This window comes from Gossypium arboreum, chromosome 6, assembly GCF_025698485.1.
Source record: "Gossypium arboreum isolate Shixiya-1 chromosome 6, ASM2569848v2, whole genome shotgun sequence".
Taxonomy (NCBI): Eukaryota; Viridiplantae; Streptophyta; class Magnoliopsida; order Malvales; family Malvaceae; genus Gossypium; species Gossypium arboreum.
In genome coordinates, this window is record NC_069075.1 from 120,196,599 (window position 1) to 120,210,588 (window position 13,990).

Below are 13,990 nucleotides of genomic sequence, written 5' to 3' on the forward strand. Positions count from 1 at the left end.
GATCATGCTAATCAAACCCAAATCTTACCTTACCAAAATCGGCCAAAGAATCCCTAACAACCATAAGTCACTTACCTTCACCGAGTCCGTTGCTCGATCCAAGTTTTCCAAATTGATACCCCAAGCCTTACTGCTCCTCCAAAGTATCTACCCCACTATAGAAACCATAAAAATCAAATAAAAAAGCCCAATAAGGCCTATATCTCAAATCGGCAACCTCTCTAAACTATAGGGGTTTCGGCTTTTGTCAACAGTTATACTACTGAATCGATTGGAGTATGAATACTTACCACAGTCTTCCTTTTTGAACTGATTAAAGCTTAGCGGATGAAGGAGTTGACCACCAAAAAGTGAAGGAAATAGAAGGTTGCTGGTCAACAAGAAATTAGCACCACCAAGTTTCACAGGTTTCGGCTTTTGGGGCTTTTCGGCAAAAGTGAAGATAGGAAAGGGAGTAGTAGATGGAAAGAAAGGAATAGTAGACTGGTTTTGGAGAAGAAAAGAAAGAAAGATGAATGGGAAGGGTGGCAATTTCGGTTAGAGAAGAAAAAATAAAAAAGAAAAGGATGGTTCTATGGTGCTCAAACAGAGGAAAATCGGCACAACTATAGCCTAATGCCGAAATACTACCCTCAAAATCCCCCTAGCCAATTTCTCCTCCCTAATCCCCTCTATTCGACCAACTCTAATCTCTCTTTCAAATCCCTAAAATCTCTCCCCTTATCACTCCTTAATTTAAGCATTCAACTGATTTAAACTCTCTCCAACAGAGTTCCAATCGGCTTCAAACTTCTGCATGCACAAAGCATAAAAATAACATCACATTTGGCATCACAGAGAATCGAACCCAGGTTTCCCCCAACCACTTACACGCCACCTTTTTAGCTCCTTAGTGGCGTCACTTAGCCACTTTGCCAGGGCTCTTTTGTGATACATTTTACCCACAACTTTTAATAAAGCCATCTATCCAAAGCCCCTAACTCCCTAAGTCCAAGGTTTAAAAATTCTTCCGGGTTTTGGTCGTCACATGGGCTTTCCATAAGCCCATTTACATACTCCAATTATGAATTTTCTGTAACACCCCGAACCCGAGACCATCGCCGGTGTCGGACACGAGGGGTTAACAAGCCAAATCCACATATTTCGCCCACCAATTGACATTTCCAGTCAGGCTGGAAAACTGCGTCACCGTCGCCTTAAAAATCATATCTCAAGTTTCAAAACTCGGAAACTGGTTTCGTAAATTTTCCCTGAATTTAGACTCATATATCCATCCATGGATTTATTTCTAGAATTTTTGGTCGGGCCAATTGGTACAGTTTATTAGTTAAAGTCACCCACGTTACAGGGATCGACTGCTCTGACCTCCGCGCGTTACAACTTGAATATCTCTCTGTACAGGGCTTTAATACTGGTGCCGTTTGTTTCTAATGAAACTAGACTCAAAATGGAATCTGTAAATATAAGGCATGAATCCTAATTCTTTTTGGATAATTTATAGTAAATTTTTAAATTTGCGACAGGGGACCCAGAAACCGTTCTGGCCCTGTCTCACGAAAGCTTTAATATCTCTTAACATGTGACTCCTATGACCGTTTCGTTTCTTCCATATGAAAGTAGACTCATCAAGGTTCATTTAAATAGCTTATTCACTATTTAATACCATTCCTACAAATTTTGGTGATTTTTCACATTCACGTCACTGCAGCTGGCAGCATCTGTTTTTAAGGTAGGTCTTACCTATTTTGTAGTCTCCATGAACCAACTAGTCTTGCCATACATAGGTTCACATATGATCATTTTAACCATACCAATGGCTGATCATGTGACCAACACTCCCATTTCCAATCCATAATCACATCATGACACCATATATATATATATATATACAAACCGCAAATAGTCTAAGTTCGTACTTCACTTTTACGAGCCATTTTCGCATGGCCGTACACATATACATCACAACACAATTGAACCGACAAGGGGTAGTCCTATACATGCCATTTCAAAGTTCAACCAAAAATTATACCAAAATGGAGGCTTTGATAGTGTAGATGACTTCGACTTTAATGATCCCGAATCCGATTGCTATCGAGCAAAATCTATAAAACAGAGAGCCAAAGCAACGGGTAATGCTTAGTAAGTCTCAAGGAATAAAATCAGCTTTAATTAAAGCAATACATTCACATAGCCAAATGCATCATTTCATTAATACACATTCACATAATCATTCTTACTTCACACTTCATCATTATATACTTTCACAGGGTATCAACCAATTCAATAGCTGAAATTCGTTAGTCGATTGAGCGAATGTTGCTCAAGCATGTCGACTTTTCCAATGCACATATAATCATACCTTATTCTTTGGGCTTTTCGAGCGTACTAATGGAATTTATTACAGCAGCCAACACTCACCTCCAGCCCAAGCTTCTTGAATACAACCGGATATAACCACGTGCACGAATGCCTTGGTCTTAGCCCGGATAGAACGACTCGCACGAATGCCTTGGTCTTAGCCGGATGTAGCCACTAGCACAATTGCCTTCGGTCTTAACCGGATATAATTTCCAGCATAAATGTCTTGGGACTTAGCCGGATATCATTCAATTGCTCATGCACACATACATCAATAATCATTAGACATTCATGTTTCATTTTCGTTACTAAGGCTCAAACACAAAGGTAATCACTAGCATAATCGCCGGGACTTAGCCCGGTATCATTCAAATACTCATACACCATAAATCGATAATCATTACACATCCATATTTCATTTCACATAATTCAACTAGGGTCACTTCTTGAGGACTTACCTCGGATGTTGTCGAACGGCTTTTACGGCTATTCGATCACTTTTTCCTTCCCTTGTCCAATTGTGGCCCTCTAAGCTCTTGAGCTTAATCTTGGTGCAAGTTTAGCCAAATCTCCTTCTAGATCTCTTCTAAACAAATAAAATGAAGCAAAATCTCTTCTTCCCCTTAGTTTTGGCTCAAAGAAAGGATGAACAAATTTTTTCTTTCTTCCTTTACAACTCACGGCAATGGGGAGATACCACACTCACACACACATTTTTTTTCATTCTTTTCTTACCCATGCTTATTTGTTTATTATTTCTCCCTAATGCCCAACAAAACATGTTTCATGACATGTTTAGCCCATATTCTTGGTCATGGCGGCCACCACCTATAAAAGGGAATTTGACATGCAAGTCCATTGTTTTGCATGCATGCTTTAATTAGTCATCACACATTTCCCTATCGTACTTTCAAAGTTCACTACTAAGTCCTTTCTAGTGAAATTCACCTTTATAACACTAAATCAATCATCAAAAAATGTCATACATAGCATACACATATTATAGGCATCAAAATAAATTTTAAATTATTTTTATGCCTCGGTTTTGTGGTCCCGAAACCACATTCCGACTAGGGTCAATTTTGTGCTGTCACATTTTCACTACCAAATACCAAATTTTAAAAACTTTACCTCTTTCTCGAAAATTACGAAAAACCCAAAAATTAGGATGTTACAACTCTACCCTCCTTAAAGAAATTTCGGCCTCGAAATTTACTTGATCCAAACAGTTGACGATATTGTTGACGCATTGCCTCCTTGGACTCCCAAGTAGCTTCTTCTTTGCCATGGTTTCTCCAAAGTACCTTCACCAGTGGGACTGACTTCCTTCTCAGCATCTTAACGTCGTGATCAAGTATCTGCACAGGTTCTTTTTCGAAGGTCAAATTCGACTGTACTTCAATTTCTGCAACTGGCACGATATGAGTTGGGTCAGAATGATATCGCCTTAGCATGGACACATGAAAGACATCGTGAATACGATCCAGTTCCGGAGGTAACTCTAGCTGATAAGCCACCGGCCCTATCCGCTTAAGGATTCGATAAGGCCCAATGAACCATGGACTCAATTTGCCTTTCTTACCAAACCTCAATATCTTCTTCCAAGGTGATACCTTCAAAAAGACCATGTCCCCTACAGCATATTCAGTATCGTTATGCTTCAGATCAGCATAAGACTTTTGTCGATCCGCTGCCTCCTTTAACCGATTCTTGATCACCTCAACCTTGTCTTCAGTATCTGCTACCACCTCTGGACCAAGTACTTGCCTTTCCCCCAACTCTGCCCAACAAGTAGGCGAACGACCCTTTCGCCTATACAGTGCGTCGTAAGGAGCCATCTGAATACTTTCTTGGTAACTGTTGTTATCCGCGAACTCCGCCAATGGCAAGTAATCCTCCCAACAGCCCCTAAAGTCGATAACACAACCCCTCAACATATCTTCTAGAATCTGAATGACCCTCTCTGACTGCCCATCTGACTGAGGGTGAAAAGCCGTACTAAAATCCAATCGCGTTCCCAACGCCTCATGCAACTTCTGCCAAAATCGAGATGTAAACCTTGGGTCTCGGTCAGAAATTATAAATACTGACACCCCATGCAACCACACTATCTCCGCCACATACAACTTGGCCAACTTCTGAAGTGAGTAATCGGTTCGGACAGGTATGAAATGGGCAGATTTCGTCAGCCTATCCACAATTACCCAAACTGAATCCTTCTTGGAAGGTGTCAATGGCAAACCACTTACAAAATCCATAGTTACCTTTCCCACTTCCAAAGTGGTATCTTTACTGGCTGTAACAATCCTGAAGGCAACTGATGCTCGGCCTTTACTTGTTGACATGTCAAACATTTCCCCATAAATTCGGTCACTTCTCGCTTAAGCCCAGGCCACCAATATAGTTCTCTTAAGTCTCGATACAACTTACTCCCTCCTGGATGCATAGCACAAGGTCCATTATGTGCCTCCCTTAAAATCTTCAATCTCAAGTCAGAGTCCTTCGGCACACAAATTCTTTCCCAAAAACAAAGAACCCCATCATTATTTAACCCAAAGTCTGGATTCTCCCCCTTCTCAACTTGCTGAAACCGAGAAACCAATGACTCATCCACCAACTGCTGCTTCTTAATCTGCTCTACCCAAGTCGGTCTCACTTGTAATTCTGCCAATAAGCTTCCATCGTCATACAAACTTAAATGAGCAAACATTGCCTTCAATTCTGCCACAGTCCTTCGGCTTAACGCATCAGCCACGACGTTCGCCTTACCTGGATGGTACTCAATCAAACAGTCCTAGTCCTTTAACAACTCTATCCACCTTCACTGTCTAAGATTCAACTCCTTTTGAGTCAGCAAGTACTTAAGACTCTTGTGATCCATATAGATAATGCATCTCTCCCCATACAAGTAGTGCCTCCAAATCTTAAGCGCAAAGATCACTCCTGCCAACTCCAAGTCATGAGTAGGATAGTTTACCTCATGAGGATTAAGCTGTCGTGACGCATAAGCGACCACTTTACCCTCTTGCATCAACACGCAGCCCAAACCTACATGTGACGCGTCACTGTACACAGTGAAATCCTTACCACACTCTGGCTGACTCAACACTAGCGCTTCTGTCAGAACCTTCTTTAACTTCTCAAAAGCCTCCTGCTGCTTATTTGTCCAAACAAATGGTGCTCCTTTCCTTATAAGTTTAGTTAACGGTGCTTCCAACACAGAAAATCCTTCCACAAATCTTCTATAATAGCCTACCAAACCCAGAAAACTTCGAATTTCTGTTACTGACTTTGGTGGCTTCCATTCCAGAATTGCCTTAATCATTCGAGGGTCTACCTTGATCCCCTCAGCAAACACAACATGCCCTAAGAAAGTTACTTCCTTCAGGCAAAACTCACACTTACTAAACTTTGCATAAAGTTACTTTTCCCTTAGCACTTGCAGTACAATACGAAGATGTTCATCATGCTTCTCCTCCGTTTCCGAGTACACTAAGATATCATCGATAAAAACAACTACGAACTGATCCAAGTATGGCTGAAACACCCGATTCATTAAATCCATGAATGCTGCCGGTGTATTAGTTAAAGCAAAGGGCATAACCAGAAACTCGTAATGACCATATCGAGTTCTGAATGCCGTCTTATGAATATCCACTTCTTTGACTCTCAACTGATGATATCCTGACCGAAGGTCAATCTTAGAAAATACCGAGGCTCCTTTCAGTTGGTCGAACAAATCGTCGATTTTAGGCAAAGGATACTTGTTCTTGATCGTCAGCTTGTTCTACTGCCGATAATTAATACACATCTGCATGGTCCCATCTTTCTTCTTTACGAACAGCACTGGTGCGCTCCACGGAGAAATACTTGGTCGTATAAACCCTCTGTCCAACAGTTCCTAAATCTGAGCTTCCAGTTCCACCTACTCCTTTGGTGCCATCCTATAAGGCGCAATGGACACTGGAGCTGTTCCAGGTAACAAGTCGATTCCGAACTCGACTTCTCTGTTCAGAGGTAATCTAGGAAGTTCCTCCGGAAATACATCCTAAAATTCTTTGATGGTTCTAACCAACTCCACAGTTATCCCCTTAGGTTTAGCTTGACTCACAAATGCTAAGAACGCCTCACACCCTTTCCGAATCAACTTCTTAGCCCTTAAAGCTGAGACAACATTGGACAAATAGTTCCTTTGCTCCCCTATGACCATTATCTCCTCATCTTTGGCAGTTCTTAGCACCATTCTCTTAGCAGCACAATCCAACGTTGCCCTATGCTTAGTTAGCCAGTCCATTCCCAAAATAAGATCAAAATCCCCAAATGGCAGCTCCATCAAATCTCCTACAAATATGTTATCTTTGTCTCCAAAGGCACTGCCCTAAAGAGTTTATCTACCTTAACCGAGTGTCCTAAAAGGCTTATCACTGATACCCCACTCACAGTCTCCTCAGGAAGCACACCCAATGCCCTAGATACATCACAAGCAACATACAAGTGAGTGGAACCCACATCAATCAAAGCAGTGTAAGGCGTGCTTTGAATGAAGAACATACCAGTTATAAGATTAGGAGTGTCACCCTCCTCACGTCACCGTGCAGCATAAACCAATACCGACTGTCGAGCTTTAGCATGTCCAGCACCCTTGCCAGGTGCCCCACGTCCACGTCCATTACCATTACCACCCCTACCTTGCCCACGGCCTCTCTGTGGTGGTGGTCCTCCTCGCTGCAGTTGGACACCTTTTTGCTCTGTAGCTAGATCCTGGGCTGCTTTCTGAGGACACTCTCTGAACTTATGTTCCTTTGACCCACATCAAAAACATGCTCCAGTTCGTTTCCAGCACTCCCCCATATGTACCCTGCCACAGTCTCTGCAAGCCTGCGGTCTAAAGGTATTCACTGGAACTGCTCGAACCGGTTCCTCCATTCTAGCTCTTTTAGCATTCCTATTCGCAACACCTGGAGGTCTAGAATCCCTCCTAAATCTGGGTCGATCCTTCTCACGATTCTGCCATTCAGTCTATTTTACTTCCTCAGCTATCTTAGCCTCCTCTACCAATGCAGTGAAATCACGCTCCCTCTGTGGAGCTATCAGTACCCTAAGTTCATCGCGGAGGCTATCCTCAAATCGAACACTGTGCTCATATTCAGTCGCAACTATCCCGCTAGCATATCGACCTAGCCTCAAGAATTCTGCCTCATACTCCGCAACAGTCTTATTACCCTAAACCAGATTCAAAAATTCCTTTCGACGGGCATCCACATAACTAGCTCCAACATACCTCCCCTTAAAAGTAGTCTTAAACAGTTCCCAGGTTACTCGTTCGATCGGGGTACTCTCTCTTACAGTAATCCACCACCGGTATGCCTCATCTCGTAGCAACGACACAGCCCCCTTCAGCTTTTGCTCCACAGAGCAATCCAGGTCGTCCATAATCTGCTCTGTTGCCTCTAGCCAATATTCAGCCACATTTGGGGCTACTCCAGATACGCCCCTAAAAACCTCTGCTCCATTAGCCCGGAGTTGCTCCGAGATGGATCCCCTATTTACTGTCCCGGTGCTAGCTCCAGCAACCCTTTCTAAAACCCTTAACATTTCTTGGGCCAAAGCATTATCCCCCGCAGCCCGATCATATGACCCAGTCTCAGTTGCTTGTGGCACGAATGTCTCCTCAGCTGGCCTATGCCCTGAGGATAAAGACTCATCTTGTACCCTTCCGCGACCACGTCCGCGGCCTCTTCCATGAGTTCCTCTTGTACTCATATCGAATTATCTGATTACGAATTTTATGACATCAGTTTAATGTTCACTTGTTTATTACGAGATGTCTTATGGAAATATAGCAGTTCAAGGATTGTTTTCGCAACGTTGCAGCCTAGCTACAGTTTCATTCCTACCGTTTTACAGCTCTACCCTATCTAAAGTATCATAGCAGGGTCTCAGCATCATATCAATATCACATAACGAAAAAGAGAGTATACTTACAGACTTGGTGCCGGGGATTTAGTGTGCCACTTCATTCTCCAAACCATTTAAAACAAAAACATGTATTTGATCACAGCGAATAGAAATTTCTTAAAATTTGATTTAAAATACCTTTGTTTTGAAATTATTGATTTTAAACCCGTTTAGAAACCCACAGTCGAGTTGTTGCAACCCAAGCTCTGATACCACTAAATGTAACACCCCAAACCCGGCCCAGACATTATGGACGAATCCGATGTGCCACATTAAAGTTAAAAAAAATACATGCTTCATCTTATTGTTTTAATAAGTTGTCTTTTGTTAAGCTTATCCAAGTGAATGGAAGCTGTACACCAGGTAGGTATCCAAAAATAGTGGAGGTGAGCCATGCAGGCTACTTAAGTACCAAGCACTTCGATTGAATCCAATCCTAGACATGCCCATAACCATTACCACACTTTGATAACTGAGTTGAAATTCATTTGAGTAAATATCTTTGATAAACCGATTAATCGTGTCGTTACGTTATTCTGAAAACGAGTATTATTTTGAAAACGTGTCCTAAGTCTAGCCCATTTGAAGTATCATCAGAAATATTTAGAGTTATTAAAAATAAAATAATCCTAGAAAGAGAATAAAGTTAAAATGACCTTATTACAACCTAAAAATAAATAGAAATTAAGATAAACTAAAGAAAACCAGTTACTTATTTTAAAGTCCAAAAGCGATCACCGTGGCCACTCTGAATCCCCTCCGGCTCCAAGTCCCCACATCAAGGCTCACCTGCAAGGTTAAGGAAGGGGTGAGTTTGAAACTCATGTGCAACAAGCCCTTTCGAGCCCAAACCAATATCAAGATATGGGCCTAAGCCCAAATTCAGTCTCAACAAACATTGGTCAAGCCTTTCGTTTATCTACATCTTGGGCCAAAGCCTTTATCAGAAACAGACGCCCATAGGCCCTTTTCAATAACAAATGCAATATCAATGAGCATATGCAAGCCCATTTGGGGAGACTACTCAACCCACCATCCACTACTTTCTACCCGTACCAACCAAGCTCTCCATGTGGGGAATAACTCAACCCACCCAACCAAACTCTCCACTGGCAGCATAGCTGCTTTATCATATAATTGGAGGCCTAGCCTCTTTTAATAACTAGGGCAAAGCCCTTTTCGGTAAACTAGGGCAAAGCCCTTTTAACACTTCCTCCATTCATATAAAACACAACCCATGCATATATGAATATATCATGGCATATCATGTGCATATCATGGCATATCATGTACAAATCAGTATCACATGCATATTAATTATAGCATATCCCTAGGGGTATAATGGTCATTTCCACGTAGGGGCAAAATGGTCATTTTCACATTATAAGGGTAATTTCATTATTTAATCAATTACTAGGGTTTTCTATACTCATTGTCAGTTATCAACAATTTCAAGTGTTTAAACAGCGATTCTAGCCCATTCCTAGCAAAACCGAGTTATTGGGCCAAAAACCCCTAATGGGCCCTACTTAGCCGACCTAGTCATCTAGGCTCATTTAGCCTATATTCCATAACGGTATTAACTGTCTCAATTTGCAATTTATCTAGATTTTATTTTCTACCAAAACTTAACCAAATGGGCCCGAAAGCCCATTGGGCCCGATTTCAACCCCTCGAGGTCCAACTTACCGTGATGCAGAAAATCATGCTCTTACCTGTTCCAACGATCCTGATCCTTAAACTTAGCGTATATAACTAACCTATGAGCTTTCGCATGCTCACAAGTCCTCGAAATGCCAGAATTTTGGCATTTCGGCTTTTCGGCATATATCGATTTAAACTACAAAAGAGGGTTCGTTACGCACCCGTTTTGTGACGTTCGCCAATAAAGTCTCCCACAGCAACCTACAATTATTTACCACTATTCTTAGTCTACAGATCATGCTAATGAAACCCAAATCTTACCTTACCAAAATCGGCCAAAGAATCCCTAACAACCATAAGTCACTTACCTTCACCGAGTCCGTTGCTCGATCCAAGTTTTCCAAATCGATACCCCAAGCCTTGTTGCTCCTCCAAAGTATCTACCCCACTATAGAAACCATAAAAATCAAATGAAAATGCCCAATAAGGCCTATATCTCAAATCGGCAACCTCCCTAAACTATAGGGGTTTTAGCTTTTGTCAACAGTTAGACTACTGAATCGATTGGAGTATGAATACTTACCACAGTCTTCCTTTTTGAACTGATTAAAGCTTAGCAGATGAAGGAGTTGACCACCAAAAAGTGAAGGAAACAGAAGGTTGCTGGTCAACAAGAAATCGGCACCACCAAGTTTCACAGGTTTCGGCTTTTGTAGCTTTTCGGCAAAAGTGAAGATAAGAAAGGGAGTAGTAGATGGAAAGAAAGGAATAGTAGACTGGTTTTGGAGAAGAAAAGAAAGAAAGATGAATGGGAAGGGTGGCAGTTTCGGTTAGAGAAGAAAAAATAGAAAAGAAAAGGATGGTTTTATGGTGCTCAAAGAGAGGAAAATCGGTACAACTATAGCCTAATGCCGAAATACTACCCTCAAAATCCCCCTAGCCAATTTCTCCTCCCTAATCCCCTCTATTTGGCCAACTCTAATCTCTCTTTCAAATCCCTAAAATCTCTCTCCTTATCACTCCTTAATTCAAGCATTCAACTGATTCAAACTCTCTCCAACAAAGTTCCAATCGGCTTCAAACTTCTGCATGCATAAAGCATAAAAATAACATCACATTTTCCATCACAGAGAATCGAACCCAGGTTTCCCCCAACCACTTACACGCCACCTTTTTAGCTCTTTAGTGGCGTCACTTAGCCACTTTGCCAGGGGCTCTTTTGTGATACATTTTACCCATAACTTTTAATAAAGCCATCTATCCAAAGCCCCTAACTCCCTAAGTTCAAGGTTCAAAAATTCTTCCGGGTTTTGGTCGTCACATAGGCTTTCCATAAGCCCATTTACATACTCCAATTATTAATTTTCACTACCAATGTAACTCCCCCACGCTAGAAACCGTCACCGGAGTCGAGCTTGAGGGGTTACCGAACATAATTTATCAAATTAAGAACTTCAAATCATTTGTTTCTACATTCACAGCTTTCTAGCTACCCGCGTCACAGTTACAAGAAAAATCATATCTCAAGTTACGAAACTCGAAATCAAGATCCGTAAATTTTCCCCAAATCTATACTCATATATATATTTACTAAGTGTTTTCTAGAATTTTTGGCTGGGCCAATTAGTACAGTTTATTAGTTAAATTCTCTCCTGTTTCAGGGTTCGACTGCTCTGACCTCTGTGTATTACGAATCAGATATCTCTCTATACAGAATTTCAATGACTACGAGGTTTGTTTATATTAAAACTAGACTCAACAAGAAATCTGTACATATAAATAATTACTTCTAATTATTTTCTTAAAATTTATTATGAATTTTTAAATTCAGAACAGAGGATCCAGAAATCACTCTGGCCCTGTTTCACAAGGTTTCAAATATCTCATAAAGTATAATTTATATGCCTGTTTTTTTTAATCCATATGAAAATAGACTCATTAAGCTTCAATTTCATAACTTTATCATCATTTAACTCCATTTATACTATTTTTAGTGATTTTTCAAATTCATGTCATTGCTGCAGCAATATTCTGTTTTAAGGCAAATTTCATCTTTTCATTAGTTGTTATGAACTAGATAACCTATTAAACTTCCATGATATCAAACATGATCTAAATTTAACCATCACCATGACTTATCAATATCAAACATTTTCTCAACCAATCATGGCCATATCATAAAATTATTTACACAAAATAAGTATATTGCTATACATGCCATACTTAAGTTTTACAAGCCATTTACCCAGATGAAAGTCCTTTGGATAGTGTGATCGAACCTTCGACCCGTCCGATTCCCGAAATGGCTTGTTCAAAACTACAGTAAATAAAGAGGAGGGAGTAAGCATAAACGCTTAGTAAGTTCATATGTAAATAACAAGTAACATAACAATACAAATATACCAAACAACTTTAGCATGGTATCAACAAAACATATATCACATTTCTAAACATCATTCATCATCTTACCACCTTATCGTTGTTGTATCTATTTTCAACCCGAGAGTTAAGAACATACCTGTCCAAAGTGTCCATTTCACAACCCTTACCAAAACGTCACTTGCATCTTAAGTGTTCTTCCATTTCACTAGAAATTTCACCCGTTGAACACCTCGGAATACAACTCGGATACACGGATAATTTGCACATAAGTGCCTCATATGTAATCAAGAAATCATGTAACCCGTCCCTAAGTGAACTCGGACTCAACTCAACGAGCTCAGGCATTCGCATCCATAAGTGAACTCGGACTCAACTCAACGAGTTCGGATGCCTAGTTACATCTCACGAACTCGGACTCAACTCAACGAGTTCAGACATTCGCATCCATAAGTGAACTCGGACTCAACTCAACGAGTTCGGATGCTCAACCATCCTAGTGACATGTCACTTGTATCCTAATCTATTCCTAAGGTTCAAACGGGCTTTTTCCCTCGATCTCACATTTACCGTCTTCCATGGAATATCGGAACCGATACTCGGTAGCAATTCATATTTATCAAGTAGTAAACATAATTTGCATATTACTCAATATTAACCACAAAGCATAATATTTCACGATTAAAAATCAGCATATCATATAATTAACATTAATAACTTAAAATAACATTTATGCTACATTATTTACACATGAACTTACCTTGGTACCAAAATATAAAGATTTTGCAATTTAGTCCACAATCTTTTCTTTTCCTCGATCGCGACTTGAATCTCGTTTCTCTTGATCTATAATGCCAAATTAATCTTATTCAATACATACATTCATCAAAACAACATTTAATACTGAACTTTGGAAAAATTACACTTTTGCCCTAAACTTTTGCATAATTACACTTTTGCCCCTAGGCTCTGGAATTAAACTTTATTCCTTATTCTTATGTTTTATAACATGCTGATCATTTTTCCTTCTATGGCAACATCAAATTCTTACTCTAACATATACTTGTGACTATTAGGTATTTTTTGCCGATTAAGCCCTTTTACTCGTTTTCACTCAAAACCGAGTAGCACAAGTTGTCTAACATAATTTAAAACCCCATATTCTATCATAAAACATCAAAATACACAAATTTCACCTATGGGTATTTTTCCAAATATAAACCCTAGGTTGAATTATTGCTAACATAAGCTTAATCGAGCTACCGGGATTCCAAAAACGTAAAGAACATTAAAAACGGGGCTTGGAATCACTTACTATGGAGCTTGGAAGCTTGAAACAAACCCTAACTATGGAGAACCCTTGAAATTTTGGCCTAATGAAGAAGATGGACAAAAATTGGCTTTTAATTTTGTTTTTAATTCATTTTAATAACTAAATGACCAAAATGCCCTTACTACTAAACTTTCCAAAATTCCATCCATGTCCAATTTTGTCCATAGACTTAGAAATTGGTCAAATTGCTATTTAAGACCTCCTAATTAACATTTCAATGCAATTTCATACTAAAAACTTCTAGAATGCAAATTTTGCAACTTATTCGATTTAGTCCCTACTTTCAATTTAAACACTTTAGGCATAGAATTTCATCAC